This window comes from Sciurus carolinensis, chromosome 4 (genome assembly GCF_902686445.1).
Source record: "Sciurus carolinensis chromosome 4, mSciCar1.2, whole genome shotgun sequence".
NCBI lineage: Eukaryota > Metazoa > Chordata > Mammalia > Rodentia > Sciuridae > Sciurus > Sciurus carolinensis.
Window position 1 is genome coordinate 97,629,099 of NC_062216.1, and position 25,932 is coordinate 97,655,030.

General features: G+C 38.5%; 1 protein-coding gene and 1 non-coding gene across 2 annotated transcripts in view; both read left to right on the forward strand.

Annotated features, from left to right (window-relative positions):
- Window positions 1-25,932, forward strand: part of Bicd1 (BICD cargo adaptor 1) — a 251,548-nt gene that overhangs the window by 41,012 nt on the left and 184,604 nt on the right.
- Window positions 11,855-12,057, forward strand: LOC124984102 (small nucleolar RNA SNORA73 family). The gene has a single exon (XR_007108564.1). It is a non-coding gene; the product is annotated as a small nucleolar RNA SNORA73 family (small nucleolar RNA).

Sequence of the window (25,932 nt, forward strand, 5' to 3'; positions counted from 1 at the left end):
GAAGAATTGATGAACCCTTCTGGATTAGGTGTTTGCTGGCAACCCATTCTCCTATAACCAGGGAGAAAGATTTGTGTGTATAAACATGGTTGCCAGATACAATCCTGGGGGTTGGGGGGAAGATTTGAGCAATGTTAGAATAAGTTTTCCTGTTGATGGAGTTATTTTGGTTGGCATCTCAAAACTTTTATTTTTCTTTTAAAGAAATAGGACCTAATTAGTATAGTAATAATAAAGGCAGAGAAATACACAGCCATGTAGGTTAGATTTGTCTAATTTTGTTTTGTAGTGCTGGGGATTAAACCAGGAACTGGCACGTGCTATGGAAGATCTGTACCATTGAGTCACACCCTCAGCCCCTGTAATGGTTAGATCTGATCCCTCACCCTGCACCTGGGTCTGAGAGAGGATTGCTCAGTTACATTCTAGGAATGTCAGTAGTAAAACTGCTCTTAGTGAGTCACCCAGGCCTGCCACTCAATTAAGATGTTTATCACATTGCTAGTGCTGGATATCAGGAAGTAGAACCAAAGTTGACCCAACTCTAGATTTTTGGATGACTTTCTCCAGGACAAAGAACTTTATTTTAGTCAATAATATTTTTCCCAATGCTGAATGTTCTGGACCTAATGTTACTTCTTCTCTGGGCTTCCATGACACTCTCTTCTGTTCTTCCAAGATTGCCTAGTTCCTTTATCTCCCCACTTTGTGAATTGGGGCTGAGGTTTTTGTTGGTCTCTGTTCTTCATTTTCACAAATTCTTCTAATGTCTTGGTGCTGAGAAGGCCTGTATCTGGCCTGGACCTCTCCCATATCCATTTCTTTGTAGACTGAATTGTAATTCAGTTGGTGATTATGTTTACAATTAGTAACATTCCCATGCTTTTGTTAGTGTCAGAAAATTCTTCCACTTAACCTAGGCCTCATTCAGTGAACTTACCTTTGACAGCTTCTCCTTCCTTGAGTCCCATTATTGAGTCCGTTGAGTTTTTCTTTGTGGTGACTCTAGGAATAATTCTTTGTTTTCTCTTCCTATTGTCATGACTACAAACCAAATTCTCAGTGGATCCTTCATTAATTTCTTTGGAGAGTTTTGCTTTTTAAAAAACCATTGACCCAGTGGTTCACAGCTAGAAATCACCAGAATTACATGCAAAATATTTTCAAAATATATATGCTCTGGGATCTATTATATATAGAATATCTGGAGTGGCCTGAAAATCTTGAAAAATAATAGCAAGTTCTGTTGTAGAGCAATGCCTAGTGATTCTGATATGCCCTTGGTTAAAGATCCCGTCTCTGGTCTTCCCTTTAGTTTATCTTATCTCACAACTATTTAGATCAGTTTTGGGTTTTTTTTGTTTTTTTTTTTTCCCCCTTTTTATTTTTCTTTCTTTCTTCTTCTCCTTCTCCTCCTCCTTTCTTTTTTCTTTTTTTTTTTAATGGGATGGGATCTCACTAAGTTGCCCAGGCTGGGCTTAGTGATCCATTCTTTAAATACTGTTTAAATCTTTCTTTTTGCCAGCAACCTCCTCATCTCCTCATGCCTGATGGGTCAAGCTCCTCAGTCTGGCCTGCCATGCTCACCATTTCTCTATTTGAGAGCCCTCAACTCCTGGCAGCCGGTGTTTCCTTTATCTACCACATTTGCGCTCATTCTTATGACTTTACTTTTTTTTTTTTTTTTTTTTTTCCAGTGCTGGGGATTGAACCCAGGGGCCTTGTGCATGCAAGGCAGGCACTCTACCAACTGAGCTATATCCCCAGCTCTCTTATGACTTTACTTGTTTCATTAAAGTAGTTCTTCTTGAATGGAGGAACTTTGGATTATGTAGAGGGAAATGAGTGTGGGGGGGGAGCAGGGGTATGAAAGATGGTGGAATGAGACAGACATCATTACCCTGTGTACACGTATGACTATGAATGGTGTGAGTCTACATTGTGCACAACCATAGAAATGAAAAGTTGTACCCCATTTGTGTACAATGAATCAAAAAAGTCTGTAAAAATAAAAAAAAAAATAAAGTAGTTCTTCCTTAACTCCCTCAAGACCCCCTTCTCTACCAAACCTATGAAAATATAGCTCTTGCTGTCCCCCCCCCACAATTTCTTTCCTTTTATCATCTCTACTGCTTATATTATAACCCAGTACTTGATTATGAACTGTTTTGTATCAATGATTTTTTTTTTTTTTTTTTTTTTTTTAATCAAAGTAGATTTTCAGTTTCCTAAGAACAGAAAAGTCTTTGGTATCCTGCACATACTGTAGCATAGCCTGGTATTCCAAATCAACTTAATCATACTATATTAGTAACTAAATCAAGTTAAAAAGAGGAAAAAGTTCATTTTGGCTCATGGTTCTGGAGGCTTCAGTCCAGGATTGCTTGGCCTTGTTGCTTTTGGGCCTGTGGCCAGCCAGTACATTGTGGTGGGAGCATATGGTAGAGGAAGGTGCTTACTTCCTAGTGGCTGGCAAGTGAAAGAGAAAGCAGAAAGGGGCCAGGGACTCCAGTATCCCCCTCAAGGGCACATTCCCAGTGACTGGATTTCCTTCCAATAGGTCCCACCTCCCAGTAGCACCAGGAGATGGGTCCAAGCCTTTGACACATGGGCTTTTGAGGGACACTTATTCAATTCATGGCACACATACTAAGTAATATCTGTACTAATGGGTTGTTGATAAGCTTCCTATTGTACCTTATATCCAGTTAAAAAGATCCCATTTCAGGCTTTCCTCTGATTCACAACATTTTACCCCACATTGTTTCTGTAATTAGGCAGAAAAATGTTTGCATCTGTGAAATCAACCTTTTTGCTTATCTTAGTCTCAAAGGCTGCTACGTTTTCATTAAGCTGTTTTTTTTTTTTTTATATCTAGTATCTGGAATGACCTTTTTCCCAGTTAATCAGCATATTTTAAAATTTGTTTAATCCACAGTGCAGATAGGGCCTAAAAGCAAATGTGAACTAGGTCCACAGCTGTACCCCATCATCCGCCAATGGTCTCATTGTATTGTTTCAAACGCACAAGCAATCATTTACACTCTTTATTACCCAGGGGCATTTCCAACTGTTACTGAGATGCATCCATCCCTGGAGTAACCATCTGTGAATAGTAGCACCATAAGGTAGACTAAATCTAATTAATATGCAAAAGGAGACTTTTAGCTGTCCAGCTATGAAGATTAAAATTCAACTTCAGGCTGTGGGTTTTAGCTCTTTTTTACTTACTTATTTATTTATTTAGTAAGCATCATATCTAGTTCAAGAACTCATTGCTTTAGGATTCTTAGAAGAGGGAAATACAAGCCCTTTTCTTCATTGAGATTAGAACATCTAACAGCATCATCTTTAATGTTTATTGTAAAAAAATTAAACTGTTCAGAGAAAGCAAGTCCTTTCTAAATGCAAGGGGATTGTGATGTTGCTCTAGCATAGCAAAGCTGCGTCCATTTCTCTTGTATGGACATTTGCTTGAACTCCCAAATCCCCAAGATACAGAAAAGAGAATGCCTTAGTTTAATAGTTTGGCTGCATTAAAACAAAAGAAACAATATTGGGAACAGCTTTTTTTGATGTATTAAGATATATTCACTTATATTAAGTGAGTTTTATAACAAAGAATCTTTTTTTAAAATTTCTCTGCCTTTTTTATCACACGCAACCCCGAATCATTTAAATGATCTGCCTGGCAAGATGTCCTGAGCTTTACCAGGGACTCCCACCCATCTGGAAATATCTAGCCATGCTACAGACCAGCACATACTTCAGAAAGATGTTGGAGGGTGATTTATAAGTCTCTGTGGACAAATAACATCTTTAAATGTAGTGAGGTCTTAAAAACAGCCCTGCTGTTGCTGCCCACTGAGAGGAACTGTTCTGAGGTCTACCCTGACGACTGGAGATAAAATAGAAGCTCCTGTCAGTCTGTGACAGAAGCAGACTATCAGACATTTGGAAAGAGACAACAGCAGACTTGGTCCTTTTTGCAATAAAATTGCACTTAAAAACGACTTCTCCTCCAGGGGTTTGTGTGCCGTACTAAGGCATGCTGCAGTTCTGGCAGTGGCCCGACAGCTCTCTGAATGCAGGACAAGGATGTCTGTGTATGAAGTGCCTGTGTTTGTCCTGCCTTTGCCAGGGAAGACACAGTGCCATATTCTCGGCTCCCCAGCATGGCTCGGCCCCCTTCTGGGATGAATTAATAAAGAGATGCAGCCAGGGCAGCCTTAGCTGGGGCTCTGGTTCCCAGCTATCAGACTGCTGAGATCTAAGGATGTACTTGCCATAACTGAAGGACTGTGCTGCAGACTTCTGTTGGCTCGAGATGGGGCACTCTGGGAGATCATTGTGAATAGCATCCTGGGAGCTATTCAGACTAGACACCAAGATCATTTCCCCTAAATTTTCAGTTTTTTGGTGTGTGTGTTCTGGGCTCCAAAACTCTTTTCTAAAGCGCTGTTAACGACCTGTCGAGTTTACATTTTTCAGTGATATCAGGATGATCTGCCTAAGCTTGTGAGGCATTACCTACCACAACAGGGGATGTGTGCATTACAGAACACTGGTCACAGATCAACCAGGAAAACTGCTTGTGACACAGACCCAGAAGCAACAAAGGCTGCTTTTTTTATTCTTCATAGATTATTTGAAAATTACTTGTAGTCAAGCAAATTCTGGTCAGGGAAAATTCTGTGTTGTTTATATATGTACACATACACCTATGTATATGTATATATATATATATATATATGTATTATGTACAGGTATCCTATGTGCATATATATGTACAAACACATGAACATGTACATTATACATATAAAATATGCACACATAAATATGTATATATACACACATATACAGGTGTGTGTGGAGATACATTTTCTTTAGTGATGTGGTATGCAGAACTTTTTTTTTTGAACCCGGGACACTTAATCACTGAGCCATATCCTCAGACCTATTTTGTATTTTGTTTAGAGACAGGGTCTCACTGAGTTGCTTAGTGCCTCATTTTTGCAGAGGCTGACTTTGAACTTGTGATCCTCCTGCCTCAGCCTCCATAGCCTCTGGGATTACAGGTGTGCGTCACTGTGCCCAGCTTTCTCAGCTATTTTTAAAAACTTTTACTCTGAGACAGGTTCTTGCTTGGTTACCAGGTTGGCCTCAAACTTGTGATCCTGCTGCCTCAGTTTCCCAAGTAGCTGGGAATAAAGGCGTGTGCCACCGTGCCTGGCTATTACTGTTTCTTCATGTATGAGCAGTGCTGTGTACTAATGTGTGTATGATTATATCTCCTTAAGATTAGTACACACTTGACAGTATTTAAACATTAAAAACAGAAAATAAAAAATAAAAGCTCAGGAAATACTTAAATTTTAATGCTTAAACAGTTTCACAGAAAGGATGGTGCTATTTCATACTAATTATATGCTACTGGCTCTTACAGAAATGACAATATTTACACACCAAGTAATGTTTTTGCTTTGTTTTGTTTGGAGGATCAAACTTATGACCTTCTGCATGCTAGGTCTGCACTCTACTACTGAGCTACATCTCTAGCCCAAGAAGTATTTTTGTAGATAAGCAAATTGTCTGACTTGCACATGATGTTTCACAATTAGTGAGTTATTTAATTCTCACAGTTATGGTTAACTGCTATGTTTATGTTAATAAAGTTATAAGTAATTATAAGTAATTTGCCCAAGCAACACAGCCAGCAAAGAGATGGGGGTAGGACCCAGAATCTCAGACCTCAAATACTGTTAATCTTTTTTTACAAGTTTTAAATTTTATTTGTTCTAATTAGTTGTACATGACAATAGAATGCATTTATATATTTTGATAGATCACACATAAATAGAGTGTAATCTCTCATTTTTCTGATTATACATGTTGCAGGATCACACTGGTTATGCAGTCATATATGTACATGAGGTAATAATGTCTGTTTCACTCTACTAACATTCCTACCCCCATACCCCTTCCCCTCCCTTCAGTCCCCTCTACCTAATATAAAGTAACTCTATTTTGTTCTTCCCTATCCCCTCCCCACCTTATTGTGCATTAACATCTGCATATCAGAGAAAACATTGGGCCTTTGGTTTTTTTGGGTTCAGCTTATTTCACTTACCATGATATTCTCTAACTCCATCCATTTACCTACAAATACCAGAAATTTCGTTCTTTAAAGCTGAGTAATATTCCATTGTGTGTGTATGTGTGTGAGTGTGTGTGTGTTTATGTGTGTATATACATACGTACCACGTTTTCTTTATCCATTCATCTGTTGATGGGCATCTAAGTTGGTTCCATAGTTTAGCTGTTGTGAATTGAGCTGCCGTAAACACTGATGTGACCGTGTCACTATAGTATGTTGATTTTAAGTCCTTTGGGTATAAACCGAGATACTGTCACGTTTTATTACTGTGTTACATTATAAAAAGAGGTGGTAGACTCTAGTTTAGACTTTTAAATTATTTATCTCCTAAATAGTTTACATTGTGTGGCATTGTTCAGTGTTTAAAAGAACGACTTCTTAAAAATGTATGAATTTAAGTTCTGGATCTGTTATTTGCTGAGCTGTGTGATCTTGGACAAATTACTTAACATCTCTGTGCCTCGGTTTTCCCATTTGTAAACTATGTATGTTAATAATACATACCACCTTCAAAGAGACTTAACATTATTTATCTGTCTGCGTACACAATGTGTACATAATTTTCCTTCCTACTCTCTTGAAATATATAATAGGATGTGTATCAACACACACACACACACACACACACACACACACACACACACACTGGAGGGAGGACATTTGGCAATGTTAGGAGACAGTTTTATTGTCACAGTCTAGGGCTGTCATTGGCTTCTAGCGTGTAGAGGCCCAGGGTGCTGCTGAATGTCCTGCAATGCACAGGACAGCCCTCCCCAAAGCAGAGAATCACCTGGCTTAATACCTGCATAGTGCTGAGATTGATTATCCCTGGATTAGTATGAGCCAATTACTGTCAATGTGAATATGTGTCTGTGTGTATGTAGACTAAGGTCTGTGTATCACATACCCACAGCAGAGACACAGAGAGAGAAACCAAGAGACATATACTAACAGTAAATATAAAACAATTTGAACTGTTGTCTGGAATATGATTATTGGAATCCATGGTAGTTATGCTTACTTATTTTTCTAAAGCAAAGGTCTGATTTCCATAGGGTTACATAAAGCACAAGTGGACAATAAATGGCACATGTTTTGAAAGTATCAGAAATTGATTCAGCACATGGAATTCTTTAGCAATCACTCTTGCTTATTGTAATTGAATCCAGAGTTTTATTTTCAGAGCTAGGCACCTGATCCTTGCCTCTTTGCATTGATTTGCTTTCACTTTTATGCATAGGCTTTTTCATAGGATCCTTTACATAAAGACCCTAGTGTTAATGCAGGACCCTGACCTTCTCTTGAAGGGATGAAACGTGGCAGAAGCACCTACAGGAATATTGTTATCATTATTTTTTGGTAGTTTGAATTCAGATTATCAGACCACTCCTATGTATTTTGGAGGCCTGAGGCAAGAGGCCCCAACCTCTAAATATTTAAAAGTGTTCCATTAAGGCGACCCCTCCCCTTTCTGCTCCTTCTGGAAGCAACAAGATTCCCCCCTGGGCTGGTACCACGAGCTATCTGACCCCACATCTTGCCACCATTTCTTTAAAACTTAGCACCCCAGCTCCTTTCCTAGGTATTGAAAATGTATAACGATTTAACAGCATTATGGATTAAAATATGTTTTGGGATAGGGTACTTTCCCCATTTAATATCTGGGAAAATATTTTCAGAATGCAATACTGTAGTGAATGTTTGGAAGACAATGGGTTTGTAAGTTGGAGCTGTACCTGCTCAGCTACAACAGGGGACCGACTATGATCTGGGATCCCTAGGACTCTCAGAACTTCAGAGGAGGCCAGCGCCTTTAATTCAATAAGTCATATATCACACAGTACATTTAATTTTAACTTCACTATTAATTATTGAGCACCTTCCTGTAGGCTAACAGTTGGAGTAGTTAAAGTGTGGGCTTTGGAATTAGTCTGCCTGGTTTTAGATGCCAGCGTCCTTACTCCCTACTAGTATGTGACCTTGGACAAATTACTTAACTTATCCATGACTTAGTTTCCCTGTTGTGCTGTTAAATCGTTATACATTTGCAATACCTAGGAAAGGAGTTGGGCTTACCAGTTCCTGGCATACAGTCTAGCTGCCAGGATGTGTAGGCAATGATGTGTAGTTTTTGAGAAGCCTGGTGAGAGAGTAGGGGGACACAATTTGCTATTTAGGCAAACTGACACCAAAAAATGACTCCTTCCAAGGAAGGAAAAGAAGAAAGCTGTGAAGAGCAGAGTGGTATGGAGCTGTTTAACATAGACACGGTCAGGCTGCACCTCCCAGTACCCCTTTCGTGTATCTCTGTAGCATCAGGATCAACCACCGTGTCCTCCCAGTCCTGCTGCAGCCAGAGTTGTCCTTCATCTGTCAGCACAGCACCAACCACGGGACTCTAAAAGCCCGTCGTGTCGAGGTGCATGAGTTCACCAGCAGGTGGGATTCTGTAACTGTCATGCTGAAGGATTTGCTGTGCCTCCAGCATTCCTGGGCCTTTGTGTCTCCAAGCCAAAGTCTCCACTTAACTGTCCTCTGTGGATGGGGTCTCTGACTTGGATCCTGCCTGTTTCTCTGCTGCTTTCCAGAGAGGAAAGAGAGCACTCGTTTTCCATCTGTAGTTGAGTTTCTCCTGCAAAACAAAAAAGCTGCCTGCTTTGGACATGCAGCCTCCTTATTTAGGATGGGTTGGACCTGAGAGCTGGGGGTTCGAATCCAGGCTCCCCCATTTCCTAGTTGTGTCAGTCTTAGCAAGTATTTTGTTCTCTGAGCCTCAGATTTCTTACCCTCAATAATGTCCCGTTGTTATGAGTTCAGATAAGATGTGGGGTCCGACGCATGCTTAGCATGTGCTTTAATCTGGCTCATACTTCATACTCAACACACGGTAGCTACTGTCCCTCCCACAGCCATGTCCCAGATACTGGCTTAGTGCACTCTGGGATCATCCCCTTCTGGAACCAAGCCCACCTTTACCAGGCAGCTTTGCCTGATCCCTCACAGAGGAGCCCACAGTGAGGAGGCTCTCTCCCGGTTTGCCCTCCTCTCCAATTTAGATAAGATTTTATAATTCCCCATGTTGTTATGAAGTATTTTATTTTTAAAAAGCTAAGCTAACTGTAATAATCCATTGTGTACTTTAGAAATATTTCCATAAATATTGTTAAACTGAAAGTAACCATTCTTAGAAAGGCAATGTTCATCTTAAATAGAAGTGCCTCATTTAAAAAAATATGGAATATCAGGAAGAAAGCAAATATTTCAATATTAAGTTTGGGTAACAGAGCTTACTAAAATTACTTTTAATTTTTGTAATCTGGTATGGAAACCTGAATCACCTTGAAATAGTGTTGCCATTTGACATTGCTTTTGTGTTTCAGAGTCATTTGTTCATACAACAATTTAGGGTTTATTAGGTATAAGGTACTGAGGTAGGTAGAGACTCCTGTTAATGTTGAAACATATTTATGTATTATTTAATTTCAGATATCTTATACACATATATATTCATCTATGTGTTTTTCTTTTCCTCCTCCTGTTAAAAGTTAAAACAAATGAAAGTAGGTAAAATTTCAATTGTACTCAAGCTCTGAGTTTGCATTTTTCGTTTGTTTGTTTTTTGGTGCCAGGGATTGAACTTCAGGGCACTCTACCACTGAGCCACATCCCCAGCCCTATTTTGTGTTTTATTTAGAGACAGGGTCTCACCAAGTTGCTTAACACCTCACTGTTGCTGAGGCAGGCTTTGAATTCACAATCCTCCTGCCTCAGCCTCCTGAGCTGCTGGGATTATAGACTGAGTTTGCTTTTATTTGCAGCCAAGACTATAATATAACTTTGTAAATTTCTAACATTTTTTAAAGCATTTTTACAGACTAGGTTAACTGGCTCTGTGAATAATACCCTTATCATCTGTCTGGAAGCTGTAATGACACAATCATAATATCTATTACTGCCCATAATCAGATTAAAAAAAAAGATTTAAATGTCATGATGTCTACAGGCTCACCTGAGCCCAGTCTTTAACATGACTTTCTGAGCTCCCCACGGGGTAAAAGATCTGGGCCTGAAAACTCCCTTTGCCAGTCTTGACCCATCATAACGCTGAGTAGTGATCCCTCCAAGCTGAGAGTTGGCATGCTTTAAGAACAGATGAAGGGAGCTCACACTAGAAAGAACATTAGTGAAATCAATACGATTCAGCCAGAGACCCGGGCTCCATTAGCGGTGTGTCAATATGACCAATTATTTTCCTCAACACTGATGTCATGATTGCCTTTCCCCACTTCATCTTTAGGAGGGAATAGTTTTGCTTACCGGAATTGTTGAATGGTAGCCATGGCCTGAGGAGTCTTCTTGGACGTTCTGTATTGTCATCATTATTGGTTTCTTTGATATCTGAATTCCTGACTGTAACTTGCCTTAGTTTGAGGGTTAAGATCGATCAGCTGGACTAAATGTTCAGTAAGTTATGAATTCTAGAAATTCCCGATGGTATCCACTGCCCAGGGTGAAATGAAAGCATGTGGATCTTTAAGAGTAACCAGAGTGTAAAGATAATCAGAGATTGGGTTTCTATAATTATTTTGTTAATTTCTGCTCCCTCAAGTAGGTCATAAGCTCCTTAAGTGCAGGGACAAGCGTATTTTGTCACTGTATTCGCATCACTTTGTACAGTATAATTCCTGGTCAGTAAAGGGCTCTGGATAAGGTTTTTTTTTTTTAATGATCTTGTACCTTTTCATGAATTTGTGCTCAGTTTTCTAAAGCTACCAGCTTTAGAACTGTACCACCACTACTGTAGCAAAAAGCCATGTCTTTTTTCTGTGGACAGTGTCCATAATGACACTTGCAGATAGTATTGCTGGTTCCAGAACCAGGCCAGGTCTGCTATGATGTATATCAGCTAGTGCTCCTAACTGTACCCGTCAACACCCATGAACTGAGGGCACAGCATACAACCTCTGGCCGCACTGTCTTAGTGAAGTGACCATGATCATGCTTGATGGCAAAAACCACCATACCTGTCTCACTCCCCATTTTTAATCCCTCAGGAGTGTGTGGTGGACTCTCAGAAACCACACTCAGAAACCTGGGTGCAAAGAAGTATGGAATATGCATTCTTTAAAAACATTCAGCCTGGGCTGGGGATGTAGCTCAGTTGGTAGAGTGCTTACCTCACAAGCACAAGGCCCTGGGTTCAATCCCCAGCACTGGAAAGAAAAAAAAAAAAAAAAATTTAGCCTATGCTGGAAAGAAGGAGATCATTAGGAAGAAGTTGGGATAGATATCAAGCACCAATCTACTATATTTATTCTGCCTCCTTAAAAGTTTACATTCCATTGGCAGTCTTGGGAAGAAGGTGTTGTAGGTGAAGATTTTTCAGTGCCAAAAGTGATCTGACATGTATAAATGACATGGAGTAGTGGTTACGAGTATGGGATCCAGTCATGCTATTTGATGTCAAATCCTCTTCTGCCTCTATCTGAACTAATTTCCATATCTATAAAATGGGCATAGTCTTTCTTCAGAATCTGACTTTGAGGAATAAATGAGAGATAGAATATGATATGCTTAGCAGAGTGCTTGGCAAGTGGAACAGATCAATGTGTGTTAGCTATTGTAATTCTAACCCTTCTTCACTTTTTAACTTTTTGTTTGGAAACGGAGACTCTTTAATTAAAAATAAAATCTGATCCAACACAGATACCCCAGGAAGTCACTCTCCCTGGCCCCTGTCCAAGTGGCATAGGGGAGCACAGGGCTCTGCTCCATGATGCCCAGTCCCTTTCCTAGCATTGGAGATAAAGCTGGGCTCTGTGTGTACACCTGCATTTTCCTAAAACTTCTCAGAGTCCTGTGGACAATAACTGAGAAGATGAACCAAGCAGGAAATATGATCTAGAATATTAAGGTTTTTAATTAGACTAAGCTCTTCAAGAATCCAATCTTTATTTATATTTTTGTGTGGTGCTGGGGATTAAACCTAGGGCTGTGTGCATGCTAGGCAAATGTTCTACCACTGAGGTACACTCCAGATCAAGAATCCAATCTTCAAAAAAAATAGGAAAAAATTTGAAACTTCATAGTTTTAAATTCAAAATTTAATGTATTTATTTGGAAAAGAGTAGTCTGAAGTTTCATGAATGTTTCTTGTGAATGTAGAATTATGTAGCAGGGGTCTTGTCTTGAGAATTGTTGCAATATTTTTATCTGCTTTTTACTGGCACTATACTTAACCAACCCGAAATTGAGATTGATTTTCATCATAATAGATTTTAATATAAGTGTAACAAATTTGTTGTTTAAATTGTCCTCTTTTTATTCATTTTTGCAGTAATTGAGGGTTTATCATGTACACAGAGCTGAGGTGGGAAGATACTCCTATTTGAAATTGAATAATATAGATTATTTCTGTAATAATATTTTTATTATAAATCAGTGCTTCATAGTAATAGAAGAATTAATGTGAATTCTTCTATTAAGATGAATAGAGAATTTAACAATAAGAAAGTGCATAGAGAGTAAAATCAAGTCACCCATAATCACAGAACTATACAGAGAGCTGTTGTTGACAGAATGATGTTTTTCTTCATTTCTTCCTGTATTTTTTACTTAAAAAAAAATCATCAGATACTCACGTGTCCCTTTATAAATCCTAGCTTCCCTTCTGAGTTAGTCATGAGACTAAGGTTCAACGGTGGTCGGGAACAGTTCCTCACCAGTGCTGTTTCCAGGAGGCAGCTCAGAGCCAGTGTGTTTGCTTTGTTCCTTTCTTTCCCTGTGAAAATGAACTTGGAGGTGGAATATTCAAGATGACACAACTGTAAAATGGAGGAGGTCTCTCAGGCTACTTTTAAGTTTATCTGAGAGAAATAAACATGTTGAGTTAAATCATTGAGATTTATAGACTCGTCTGTTGTAGCAGCTTCTGTTAATCATCCTGATAATTTGCAAAATTCATCTTGTTTACCAATGGTATTGATTTACTATTATACTTTTTTTAGTCTTTGTCATTTTAATGGCCATGCGATTACACCCCTATTCTCATTAGTGCACTTAATAGTCACTTCTTTCCACCATCTGAACAGAAGATAGATCAGAATATATAGTATGAAAGTGAGAATAAAGAAAGTTTACCACCACAGCATCTGTTTTCGTCCCTTTTGTCTTTTTTATTGACATCAATCTAGTTAACAGTTTTAGACTGAGGAATTCTCACTGAATGGAAGAAAGTGAATGAACTGGGAGAATTCTCTGCTTTTAAATGGAACTTTATTGTGTTTGTTGTGAAGTCAATTAGAATAATTAGAGAAAGCCAAATACAACCTGTCCCTGTGTTTCTTTTTCTTAGTAGTGAGGGTCAGCCTGGATTCAGAAATTCTTTCAGTAGTGCAGTGATAGTTAAAGAGAAAGATTGTTCTTCAAGGGCCTCAAAGGACAAAAGTGAATCCATTAACACTCTAGGAAACAATCTAACTATTGGGAGAAATTGGATTTTAGAAGGTCACAGGAGCCAATTGTCAGCATTTGCGTTCTTCATCAAAATTGTTTTAATTGAGCTCTGTAACAACTGTGTGTTCTGACAGCGTAGGTGAAATGGCATGTCTGGGGCTCTAGGGGTGTAATTAGCCCACACTGTCCTGCCTTTGCTGCAGCAAAGGGAAACAAACCTCTTGGGAAAGATCCAGAAGGGACCACCATTGAATAGAGTATTCCTTGAGAGTCTGAAGTTCATGGTAGAAGCCAGAGGAACTGCAATAAAGATAAATTAGGTTCATGAGGATTACATGTAATGAGCCAAAACACTAGAATGAGTGGAAGAGATGTTGAAAAGAGACCCGGGATTAACCTAAATTTGATTGTATATGAATGTATTTGAGCGGATGTTCTGTAAAAATTCATTTGTCAAAAAGATTTGCATTAATGATAAGACCACCTCAGTCCTGTCTCAAACTAATTTACAACTTGGCTGATTGGAAGATATGCAGGACTCATCTGTTCAAAAGCACAGCACAATAAAAAACAATGAAGATACCTCAAAACAATAGGGAAATACATACGAGTAGACCTGTTTAGGAACCCTGAAGGGGCTCTTCATAAATGACAAGTTGCAGATGATGTTAGTTGAGTTGTTTCTGTAAATTATGAAAAGGCCCATCTCAGTGAATGTACTATGTTAATATGACGATGAGGTCTCAAAGACTGTTAAGAGATTTTTATTAAACTGATATTTTCCCTCCCTCCCCCAGGACATTTGGCAACGTTTAGAGACATTTTAGATTGCCCTGAATGGGAAACACTACTGCCCCCTAGTGGGTGGAGGCCAGGGATGCTGTTAAACATCAGAGGTTTCACAGGGCAGTCCCACAAGGAATCAGCTGACTTCCTATAGTGCAGAGGCCAAAAAAAAAAACCTCCAGGTGAAAATAACTAGGGAAGCTGTATTTAAATGAGAAAAGAAATAAAACTGGTAGAAAATAAAACTAGCAACATTTGTTAAATCTCTACCAAGCACAGGGCCTGAGACAGATTAAAGAAAGGCTGTCTGCTTCACTGAGATTATAGGATCAGCAATCCTGGGTCCCAGTTTGGCATCCTGAGTGAGGGCAAGTTCTAGACCCTTCTAAAGCCTCAGTTACCAAAACTTAGAATAAAAATAACAACAGTACCTGCCTTGTAGACTTAGGAATATCAAATAAGAAACAGAAATAAGTACATGTCATGATGCCTGACAATCTTTAAATGCCTGATTGGAAACTATACTCAGCATAGAAATAAAATGGAAAAGATGTACATCAAACTGTTTGTATTGTTTATCATAGACCCTTGATTGTATTTTAAATGTTTCTACCATAATATGTATTACTTATTACTTTTTTTTTTTTTTTTTTTTTTTGGTACTGGGGATTGAACTCAGGGGCACTTGACCACTGAGCCACATCCCCAGCCCTATTTTGTATTTTATTTAGAGACAGGGTCTCACGGAGTTGCTTAACACCTCGCCATTGCTGAGACTGGCTTTGAACTCGCAATCCTCCTGTCTCAGCCTCCTGAGCCGCACCGCGCCTGGCACATGTATTACTTTTCTAATAAGAAAATGGTAAACATTTTATATCAATTCAAAAGGGAGCTTTGGATTTCATATCATCAATTCTAAATGTTCTGTTTTCCACAGTCAAGTTGAGGTTGTCCCTGTCACAAAATAATCAGATATTTCAGCCAATTCCTAATTCATGAATATGTGGAAAGCTGCATCTCTTCATCACTGGAAGGAAGTGAAAATAAGAAGTAAAATTGTTAATATTCTGAGATAGCAAAAGCAATGGAGTATTTACGATGGACTGGAGAATGGATTATGGATTTGGTTTTGGTGTAGTTATTTACATATATTCGTGTTTTGTTTGGGTTTCAACATTATTTCTCTTTCTGTGGGCATGTAGCAATTACGTGCTTCAAGTTATTCTTACTTGACAGGGACTTATCTACTGCCAGCTTGTATGTGAATAAGGAAACCCAGAAGCACTGTTTTCTGTTGGTTAAAGCATAGACTCTGGAGCCAGGCTTTCCTGTGACAAATCGCAGCTGTATCACTCACTAGCTTTTTGACCTGGGGAAGTTTCTTTACTTCCTTGTGACTTAGTTTCTTCATCTTTGAAAAGAGAGTAATAATGCCCTCAAAAGGAAGCTTGAAAGTTAAAAGGAGAAGGCATGGATATCATCCTTAAACAATGCCTGGTTCCCAACATACCTATTATTTGAAGGCTGAATTTTTTTTTAACCCATTGCAAAGAAAGACACAACATTAATTTTGATAAAACAAAAGTAATTTTGATAGACATTCTCCAACGTGTCAATAGGAAATACCAGACAGCTGTCTATTGCTTAGTTCTATATTAATTAGATCGGTTTTATCAGATTGCATTCTATGGTTTTTTCATATGCTGGGTACACCAGAAGATCATGGCACTTTAGATCTACCTACTAATGCATGACTATGGCTTTTCCAAGTTGTAGTTCCTATCAAACACTTTCTTCACTTCTTACTGTTCCTCAAGGACTTGAGGGCTTCCCATGTGTGTTTCAGTTATGGAATAAAGTCTGAGAAAGTGTTACCAGGGTCCTAGACCAGAGGCCCAGCTCTGAGGGGCCCAACAATCAGGTCCAGCCACTTACTCCAAAAAACAACAAGTCTAATGGTGAAAAGCAGGAAAGGAACTTAAATCAACATAGCCAGTTGGAAAGATGAGTGAGATCTAGTGTCTCAGCCCTGTCTTCTGGGGGGTACTGACATGAGTTTTAGTTTTAAATAGAAGAATTGGGGCCACGGCAAAGGTTTGCATAATTAAGCAGTCTTGGTTGGACTGTGGTCTGGTTGATCATTATGTCAGTTCTGGTCACACACAGTATTACAGAGGTCAAGGAAATGGCCACTGCTCAGGGGGCAATTTCCATTGCTTCACAGGAAAATTTCCATCAGATCTGTGATCCTGGAAGGGGATGCTTGCTCTCACTTAGGGGAGGCAGCTTCATCATGGGGTGATCTGCCTGTAAGCCTCACCATTCCTGGAAGGTGTGGGCGATGATGGAAGACTTTGAGGTGCCACCACAGGGGTCTGGAAGAGTGGACAATCTGCTGAAAATACCTTAGCTACTCTTCTCCTGGTGTCTTCAGCCTTAAATGGGGAGGATGACCAGATCTAGATGAATACTCCTTAAATCGTTAACGTGCCCACGTGCAGAGTTGAGCAGGAATCTGATCCTAAGTTTAAGGTAATAAAGGAAAGAGGTACAAAATGAAGGCAGGGATTTCAGACTTGAGCCTGGGCATCCACAGGCCCAAGTGCAGAGTCTGTATTTTTATTTTTTTATTTATTTAATTTTATTTTTGGTGGTGCTGGGGTTTGAACCCAGGGCCTTGTGCATGCAAGGCAAGCACTCTACCAACTGAGCTATATCCCCAGCCCTGTACTTTTATTTTTTATTTTATTTTATTTTTAAAAAATATTTTTTGGTTGTCAATGGATCTTTTTATTTTATTTATTTATATGTGATGCTGAGAATTGAACCCAGGGTGTCACACATGCCAGGCAAGCGCTCTACCACTGAGCCACAACTCCAGCCCCAGAGTCTGTACTTTTAGCAAAGTCCCTCTTATAAAAGCACAATTCTTTAAGATTTTTTATTTGTTATTTTTAGTTCTACATGGTAGTAGAATGTATTTTGACATATCCTACATACATGGAGTATTACTTCCCACCATAATTCTGTGGTACAGGTAGGTGGTGGAAGAGCCAGGGGTTTAGAGTTTCTTTTTTTTAGGTGCAGTTTCCTGTTCCTTTCTTGTCTGGGTGAGATGTGGCAAATGAACCTTTCACTTGAAGGGCCTCAGTTCAGGACTGAGGAACAAGGCCTAGTGAGGGTCCAGGGGCAAAAGTGGAAGCTGGCTGCTCAAGGGTGTTTCTGTCTTGGGCTTTGAGGGAAGAGAATGGGAGGTTTGGAGGCGTCTCTGAGACTGAGGTGAGAACAGTTACCTGACATTGACTGACAGTAGCCAGCAAGTATAACACTGGTCAATTGCTGGCAATGTTTATGCTGAAAAATCTTCAGATCCAAACTACCTGAGATGTTCAACAATGTAGAAACTACAGATATGAACCAAACTTTTAGTCAAGTCCTATGTGGATCCAAAATAGACTCCTGGGAAAAACCCCCACTTGTGTCCATCTGCTGTGAGGAGATAAAACAGCCTTGCCCTGGGTGTGAATCCTGCTGAGGCTGTGAATTTCCATAGTGAGAGTGGGCTTAATGATTAATTCTGCCAACTTTAAGGATCTGGGCTTAATCAGCCTTCTAGGTTCTAATGGGGATTCTACCTGCAACTGTTAATTTTCTCATAAAATGTCCAACTGAGAAAATTATTTTTAAGAAAAATAATGTAAAAAATAATATTTACTCTGATACTTGTCACAATGAATATTTGTTGTATTGTTGAATTTATCCTAAGTATTTGAAAGTTTATTTTCTAGGTTAATGGCTTCTGAACTCTGCCACAGAAGCCTTTGAGGCCTTTGGGGAGGGGAAACAATGAAAGGAAGGAAAGATACAACTTTGCCTTGATCTTTTTTATATACTTGACTTCTCTAGAAGGTTCTCTCTGAAGAAAAGTTTCCTTTGTTAACCACAGCAAAAACTTCTACTGACAAGTAACATTTGTGTATGTGTGTGGTGTTTGTGTGTGTGATGTGTGTGTGGTACTGGGGACTGAACCCAGAGCCTGTGTGTGCTAAAGCACATGCTTCACCACCGAGCTACATCCCCATCCCTGCAAGTGACGTGTTATCTTTGGATCACCAAGGTCACTGAACGACTTCCATTTTAAAAGCCACCCATGTTGCTTTACTGTCCCAAAGAAATACCTTCCCCAAATTTCTTGAGCTACTCTTTTATAGTATGTTGAAGGTTCATATAAGAATGGCCTTTCTCACTGTGCAAACATAGAATATGGGTCCTTTCGACATGTGTTCCACACAGGGCTTCACATCAAGCATCTCTCTGAGTTTAGTCCTAAGGAAAACCTTATTTCACTAGAGAATGAGTATAATTCCCTTCTCTGACAATGTAAGGTACACAATTGTTTTATTTCCAGCTTTTTCTTAGATGTCCTGAAATTCTGAGGTGTTTTCTGCCCATCACAGAAACAGTATTGGCTTTCAGGGGTTGGAATGTTTATTTTCTCTGTTCCTTATCTATTTCCACCTATTTTTACCACTTCCTCTCCACTTTATTCTATATGCCTCTTGGTGAGATGCCTTCAGTGCTTCTTGGAATAAGACAGGATATAAGTTCAATAAATAAAAGATGTCTAAACCACTCATGGGCAAGATCTTCTTGGGACTCGGCCGAAATGTTACTTATACAAAGGGATCAGGCCCCCACCTTCTGCAGGAATAGTTTTCTCATTTCTTCATATTGCACTTTAAAGGTCATAGGATTATAGGTAGCATATGAGAAGGCTCATGGATCTATATTTACGTCAGGTGAAGTCCTATTTACAAAGTGTTACCTTAATGAATTTTAGAGTTATTACTTGGGCTGGCATAATATTGTGTGAGCAAAATTTGGCAAAGGGTCTTATCAATTTGAACAGAGACTAGTGGAACACTGAATTTTAGAATTTGAAGTGACAGTAGAGATCATCTGGCTCAGTGATTCTCAATGTAGGAGACGTTTGTTAATATTTGGAGATATGTGGTTGTCACAACTAAGGCAGGTGCTACTGGCATCTAGGGGTGGAGACCAGGGATGCTGTTAAGCATCCTACAGAGTCCTAGACAGCCCCCACGCCAAAACGACAGTGCTTCTGGGCTTGGGAAATCCTGATCCAGGCTGATTCCATGGTATTTCAGACAAACTGAGATACAGAGTGTTTAAATAACCTGTCTTCAAATATAAGATTAAAAACATAATTACCTAGATTCATTCTTCAAATAATGAAATGATGAAAAATCTCCCTTTAAGACTGAGAACAAATCAGACATCTGCTATGGTAGGCTGATGTCAGAAATTTGGCGCTCTCCCTGGGGACACCTCTCCCTTGGAGAACTGTACATTGCAGCCCTGTTGAAGTCAGGCATGGCTGCTGAACTTGTTTGGTCCTGTGGAGTGTGAGCAGCATCGACATATGTCTCCTTTCAGGTGGGAGCCCTAGATACACCTGCTTGATGTGTCATTCAGCCTCCCTCTGCCAGCATGGCCCACAGCGTTCCAGGGAGAGGCAGCCACAGCTGCCCCATGGTGGGACATGCTGGGAACTGGAAATAGGCTTTTACTGCTATTTTAAAAATGTAGTCAGGATATAAATTGGGACCCTAGGGAGTGTGACATATAGGGCTGGGCTGCTGAGCAAGATTTGGTTGCTTTCCTTTCTGTTGCAACTTCAGATCTGCATGCGCAGCCTTCAGCTCTTACTTCTGTGGTACCTCAGTCGGGGCCGTTTTGTTTGCACCATCTGGAGTGCACGGTAAGGCTTCTGCTGCGGTCCTGCTATGACTGAGATAGCAATACGAATGCTTTCCTTTTTGTGATTTGTTGTTTATATCTTTAAAATTATAGTCCTGAAATGGCTTGAGCACTAGACAGCAAGACAGAATTTTCCTTCCCTTCTCCCTTGTGTTTATCATTTTTCTCTCTCTCTCTTTTTTATTTCTTGCTACCCAGGACTGGGCACCAAGGCACACATTTGGCTTTTATCTATCTATGTGTGGACGTCTAGAATGATCAGTTACCTTAAGAGGAGGGAGTAGGTTCTAGTGATGTGGTACTGGAATCACCAAGCAGCTGGGTGTTTTGTGAGAGGAGTGATTAGTTTGGTTTTATACTAGGTACTGGTTATACAGAGATGAAAGATGAGGTTCCTTATCTTAAAAACCTTGGAGTCTTGTAAGGAAGTGAACTCACATGCAAGCTATTCTACCTCCTTACTTCTAAATTCACACTTGAATCTCTGTAACACTTCAGTGGTGAGGAAAACATCCTCGGAGACCAAAGGCAGTAGAGAACAGCGTCTAGAGCTTTCTCTTGGGGGCTTACGGTAGATCTCTTCCACTTCCTACCCGCTGTTGGTCCTTCCCACACTTTAGGGTTTTTAAGAGTGTGAAGAACTCCCAGGATTCAGGTCTCTTTTATCTTGTTCCTGAGTAGGAAAGTCTGATGGATTCCATCCTCCGGGGCTTTTATGAATGACTCGTGTTACTCTTAGGAGAGTCAGAGGGGTAGGCAGGACATTCCCTCATTTCCTATGTGCTTACCAAGGGCCATGCACCATTCTAGTGTTGGAGATCCACTGCTAAATTAGGCAGGGTTTTTTCTCTTGAGGTACTTACGTTCTCAGTATTAATCCCCGCTCCATACCATGCCCTAGGTAGGCCAGGCCCTCCTCTGTTCTCCTCATCTTTGAATAGGCCTTGTTCAGTTGTTAAACCAGCATCACCAGCTGGACAGTTTATCAGGCAACAGCATAAGTAATACCCATAGTACAAAATGCCTAATTCATCCCTACCCCCACCTCCCAGATGGCTGGCCAGACCCTTCTCTGCTCAGGCAGAGCTAGTGACCACCCTCAGTTGTGTGCCTGCTGGTTACTAACTTCCTCTTGGGGACTGTCCGCCCTGCATACCTGACTGGTTGTCTCCATACTCCCTGCCCACAGGTTGAGGCAAGCCTGGCAGGCACTTGCCTCTCAGCTGTCCATGAGAACTGCAGTTTATATCAGCCTTCTGGGAAACCTTTTCTAAAAAAGAGAAAGAAAGAACGTCTAGACTCATGCTTACCTATTATTAACTTCTAAAGGAATATGAATGCTTTAGGAATAATTTTTTCCCCACAGATGGGCTCTTACTGAGATTTCCAGAAAGTATTTTCAGATTAAAACAAAAATGAAGCAAAACAAAAACCAGCCTGCCTCTTCCCACAGAATTCTAAAGCAGTTTTCACATAACAATCTTGAACATATTTTAATGTTGTTTATGACAGAAATAAAAATGCTTCATCACATTTTTTCATTTGGATAGTTCATTGTTTTCCCCATGAATTCATAGGACTTCTTTGTCTACTTACGAATATTTTTACTTTGTCTATTTTGAAAAATAGTTCTTCTTTCTGTACTGTTTTTCTTATTTTCTCTATTTATGTACCTTTTTTTTCTTATAAGAATGTAAGATGCTTACCCAAAGGTATCTATTTTTCTTTCAAGTTCATTTCTTGTTGTATACAAAAATGTGTTCCAAATCCCTCAGTTATATAAATATTCCTAACTTTCTTCTAAAGTTTTAAATTCTACTTTCCAGTTAAAGTTTAGTTTACTGGAATGATTATTTTCTTGTAGTACTTCTTGTAGTAACCAGTAGTATTAATATTATTAACTGTCCTGGCCTGTGAGATGCAATGAATCACTAGCTCTGTTTATATTCAATGTTTTCCCAGATTTTCTATTTGGCTCCACTGATCTATTTATAGGTCAGTGCCCTTTAACAGAAAGCACTGCCTTTAACAAAAATTTTATTTTTTTTATTATTATTTTTTTATTTTTGGTACTGGGGATTGAACCCAGGGGCACTTTACCAATAAGTTACATCTCTAGACCTTTAGCTTTTTTTTTTTTTTTTTTTTTTTTTTAATTTTAAGACAGGGTCTCACTAAGTTGCTGAGTCTGGTTTTGAACTTGCAGTGCTTTGGCTTCAGCCTCCTGAGTTGCTGGGTTTGCAGGAATGCACCACTCTACCTGGCTTTTAATGGAAATTTTAAAATAGCAAAGACTTCTTATTGTTTTTAAAATAACTTTCTTGGTTATTTCCAGATTTTTTTTTTAACAAATGAAATTATAAATCATTTAGTTCCAAAACGTCACTGGGAGTATAAATGGAATGAAATCTTCTGATTCACAATAATGGAATGTATTTACATTTATACAGATCTTTTTTTATGTTTTTAAAAATGAGTTTTATAGTTCTCTTCTTGTAGGGTGTGTTCCTGTGCTCAATATATATATTTTTTTGTCAATGGAAATAATGGAAATTTCCCTTTCTACCTGGTTATTATTATTATAAAGAAACATGATTATTTTCTATTAACCTTTATGGCATTTATTATGTGGAAGCATCTTTAGTTGATTTTGGGGGTTTGTTTCTTCTTATGAATGTAAGAGCAGGTAGATCATGTTTGCCTTGCTTATTATTTTATCCCCAGCATTTCAGCATGCCTAGTGAAGGAATGAGTAATTGAATGAATGATATCCTAAAAAGAGTTAGAGATGACATTCAATAATTTTCTTTATTTTCTCTTTCCTTCCTTTTCCCCTGTGTTTCTAATTCATACCAAGCTTTGATATCCTTAAGATAACTACAGCAAATTAGGAGGGAAGGTTCTTCAGTTTTTTCTTTAACTTTTAAAAAACAACTTAATTAAAGTCTATCATATGTATCATAAAAAATAACCCACTTTTAATACTTAAGAATTACACAATTAAATAATCTTTATTTACTTTACTGAGTGGTACAACCATGACTATATGTCAGATTTAAAATATCTCATCCTTCCTAAGATCTCTGATCAGTGAGGGTTTATTCCTGTTTTCACCCCCAACTCTAGGCAACAATGAATTTTATTTTTATTCCAGTGAACTTGCCTATTCTGGACATTTTGTAAATATGGGTTTGCACAGATGAATATTGTTTATTCTAGAATTTCATGTAAACCAAATCCACAGAGTGTGCTTGTTGTTGTCTTCTTCCGGCAGCATCAGGTCTCTGAGTTTCACCTGTGTTATTGTACTCATCTCAGTGCTCATTTCAGTACTATGTTCCTTTTTTTTGGTGGGGAGGTACCGGGGATTTAATTCAGGGACACTCGATCACTGAGCCACATCCCCAGCACTATTTTGTATTTTATTAGAGACAGGGTCTCATTGAGTTGCTGAAAGCCTCACTTTTGCTGAGACTGGCTTTCAAGTCATGATCTTCCTGCCTCAACCTCCTGAACTGCTGGGATCACAGATGTGTACCACCTCACCTGGCTGCTGGGATCACAGATGTGTACCACCTCACCTGGCTACTTTGTTCTTTTTTAATTGTTGAGAGTACTCCAGTGTGCCCATATACCACACTTTGTTTATCTACTTACCTGTTGATGGATATTCGAGTCACTTTTTGTTTGTATTAATTAGGAACAAAGGTGCTACTGAACATTCTTGTACAAGTCGTTTTGTGGACTTGATTTCATTTTTTTTTTCTGTGTCAATATCTGAGTGTCAATACTAGGTCATAGAGTGGTTGTATGTTATCTGCTGACTTTTATCTGGTATTACATCACCTTACAAAAGTCTTTTAGACTTACAGTTTTTAAAATATCACCTTTTGGGTTTTCTAAATAATGTACAATTTGGTGATATGTATAATTTATTTTATCATATTGCTACTGATTGCTTTATTTATTCAGAATTTCTAAAACATTTAATAGTTTTTCAATAATAATGGAGATATTGTCTTTTTTGTTTCTAATTTTAATGGAAATTATTTTGGCACATTATCATTTAGAACGATGTTTGCTTTTGGTAAACAGTTTCATCATATTTAAATAGTTTTAGTAAAACTTTCCCTTTTTGCCTAGCTGCTGAATTTTACCAAATATATTGTAGAAATTTATTTGCTTTTCTTCCTTTATTTGTTGCTATGATGAAGTATGCTTATAGATTTCCTGAAAATAGACTCTTTTAGCATTCCTGAAATAAATTCTACAAAAGACAAAGGATTGGGATAGGGCTTTACAGAAGAGAAAATCTAAATGGCCAACAAACATGAAAAGATATTCAACCTTAGTTTTTGTCAGGAAAATGTATATTAAAGTAACATTGATATACCATTTTCTGTTCATCAAATTAGCAGAAAAAGTGATACTTCCCAGTACTGAGAATTTAAGAAAAAAGTATATTCATTTACTGGAAGGAATGTGAGTTATCATAACCTTTTAGAAAAGCTATCTGGCCAAATACTTTAAAAATATTATTACGTGTAATTGTTAGATCATCAACCCCAAATTTTAGAACCTAGCCTAAAGAAATAAAATTACCATGATTAAAGTGTACGAATGCAAAGATCATTTTGTGTAATGAAAAGAACTAGAAAAACCTGAAGAGGAATGATTGGATAAAATCCATGTCATATAAGACTGGGTTTGGTGCACTTGCTGATAAGCCCCTACCTATCTGGGAGGCTGATGCAGGAGGCTCGCTTGCATCCAGGAGTTCATGACCAGCAGCACAGTGAGACTGTCTCAAAAATCAATAAAAATTCCATGTCATAGGTTTATATAATGGAATTCATTTAAGTAATAAAAAGAATTTTAGATCTTTATTGATGGTGGATTTCATTGACATGGTTTTCAGTTTTTAAATTTGTATTTAATTTCTTAGTGAAATAAGTTGCCCATATATAGTATATATAGTATGATGGAGATTTTGTAAGATGAACAATAACAATGTATATATATGTTCACCATTCATATAGGTAAAAGAAAAGATTTGAAAGATAACCTGTTTTAAATCCAGGTTTTCTGTCTGGAAGAGTGAGGATGACTGAGATAGCAGGAGTTGACTTTTAAAAACAGGAAGCAAGGATAAAGAAAACATGTATAGAAAAGAAAATGATTTTAAGAGAGTATAATTATTTATGTAAAATAGTATTTATTGCAAAAGCTTAATAATGAAAAATTTGGAAACAGCCTAAAAATTAGCTTACTGAAATTATTTCCAGCTGTTAAAAACAGTGATATGCGTGGATCTGAGTGCATGTTAAGTGAAAATACCAATTGCATATTATGACCCTGTGCTAAAATGATTGTGTGATTATGGGCTTTGTTGCTTTTGTTTAACCTTATGAGAGAAGAAAATAAAAGTCATTTTTAGAAGTATGAATCAACAAAACAGAGTTGTGTTCCTTAAATGATACTTGTCTTGAGCTAGCTGTTATTTCATGAGATTTAGTCATATCTTTAATTAGATAGTAGAATGCTTGAGGATGGGACTCCCTTCTTGAGATTCTGTATCACTTTCAGAACCCAGAATAATTCTGATTCGTAGTAACAAGAAATCATCATCAGCCATCTGAGGAAAGGGCACAGCATGAAGAGATCAGGGCATGAGCATTTAAAAGAGAAGACCGTGGTCAACAGTGCTTCCCAGTGACTTCAATGCTTGAGTCCAGCCCATTGCAACTAAATAG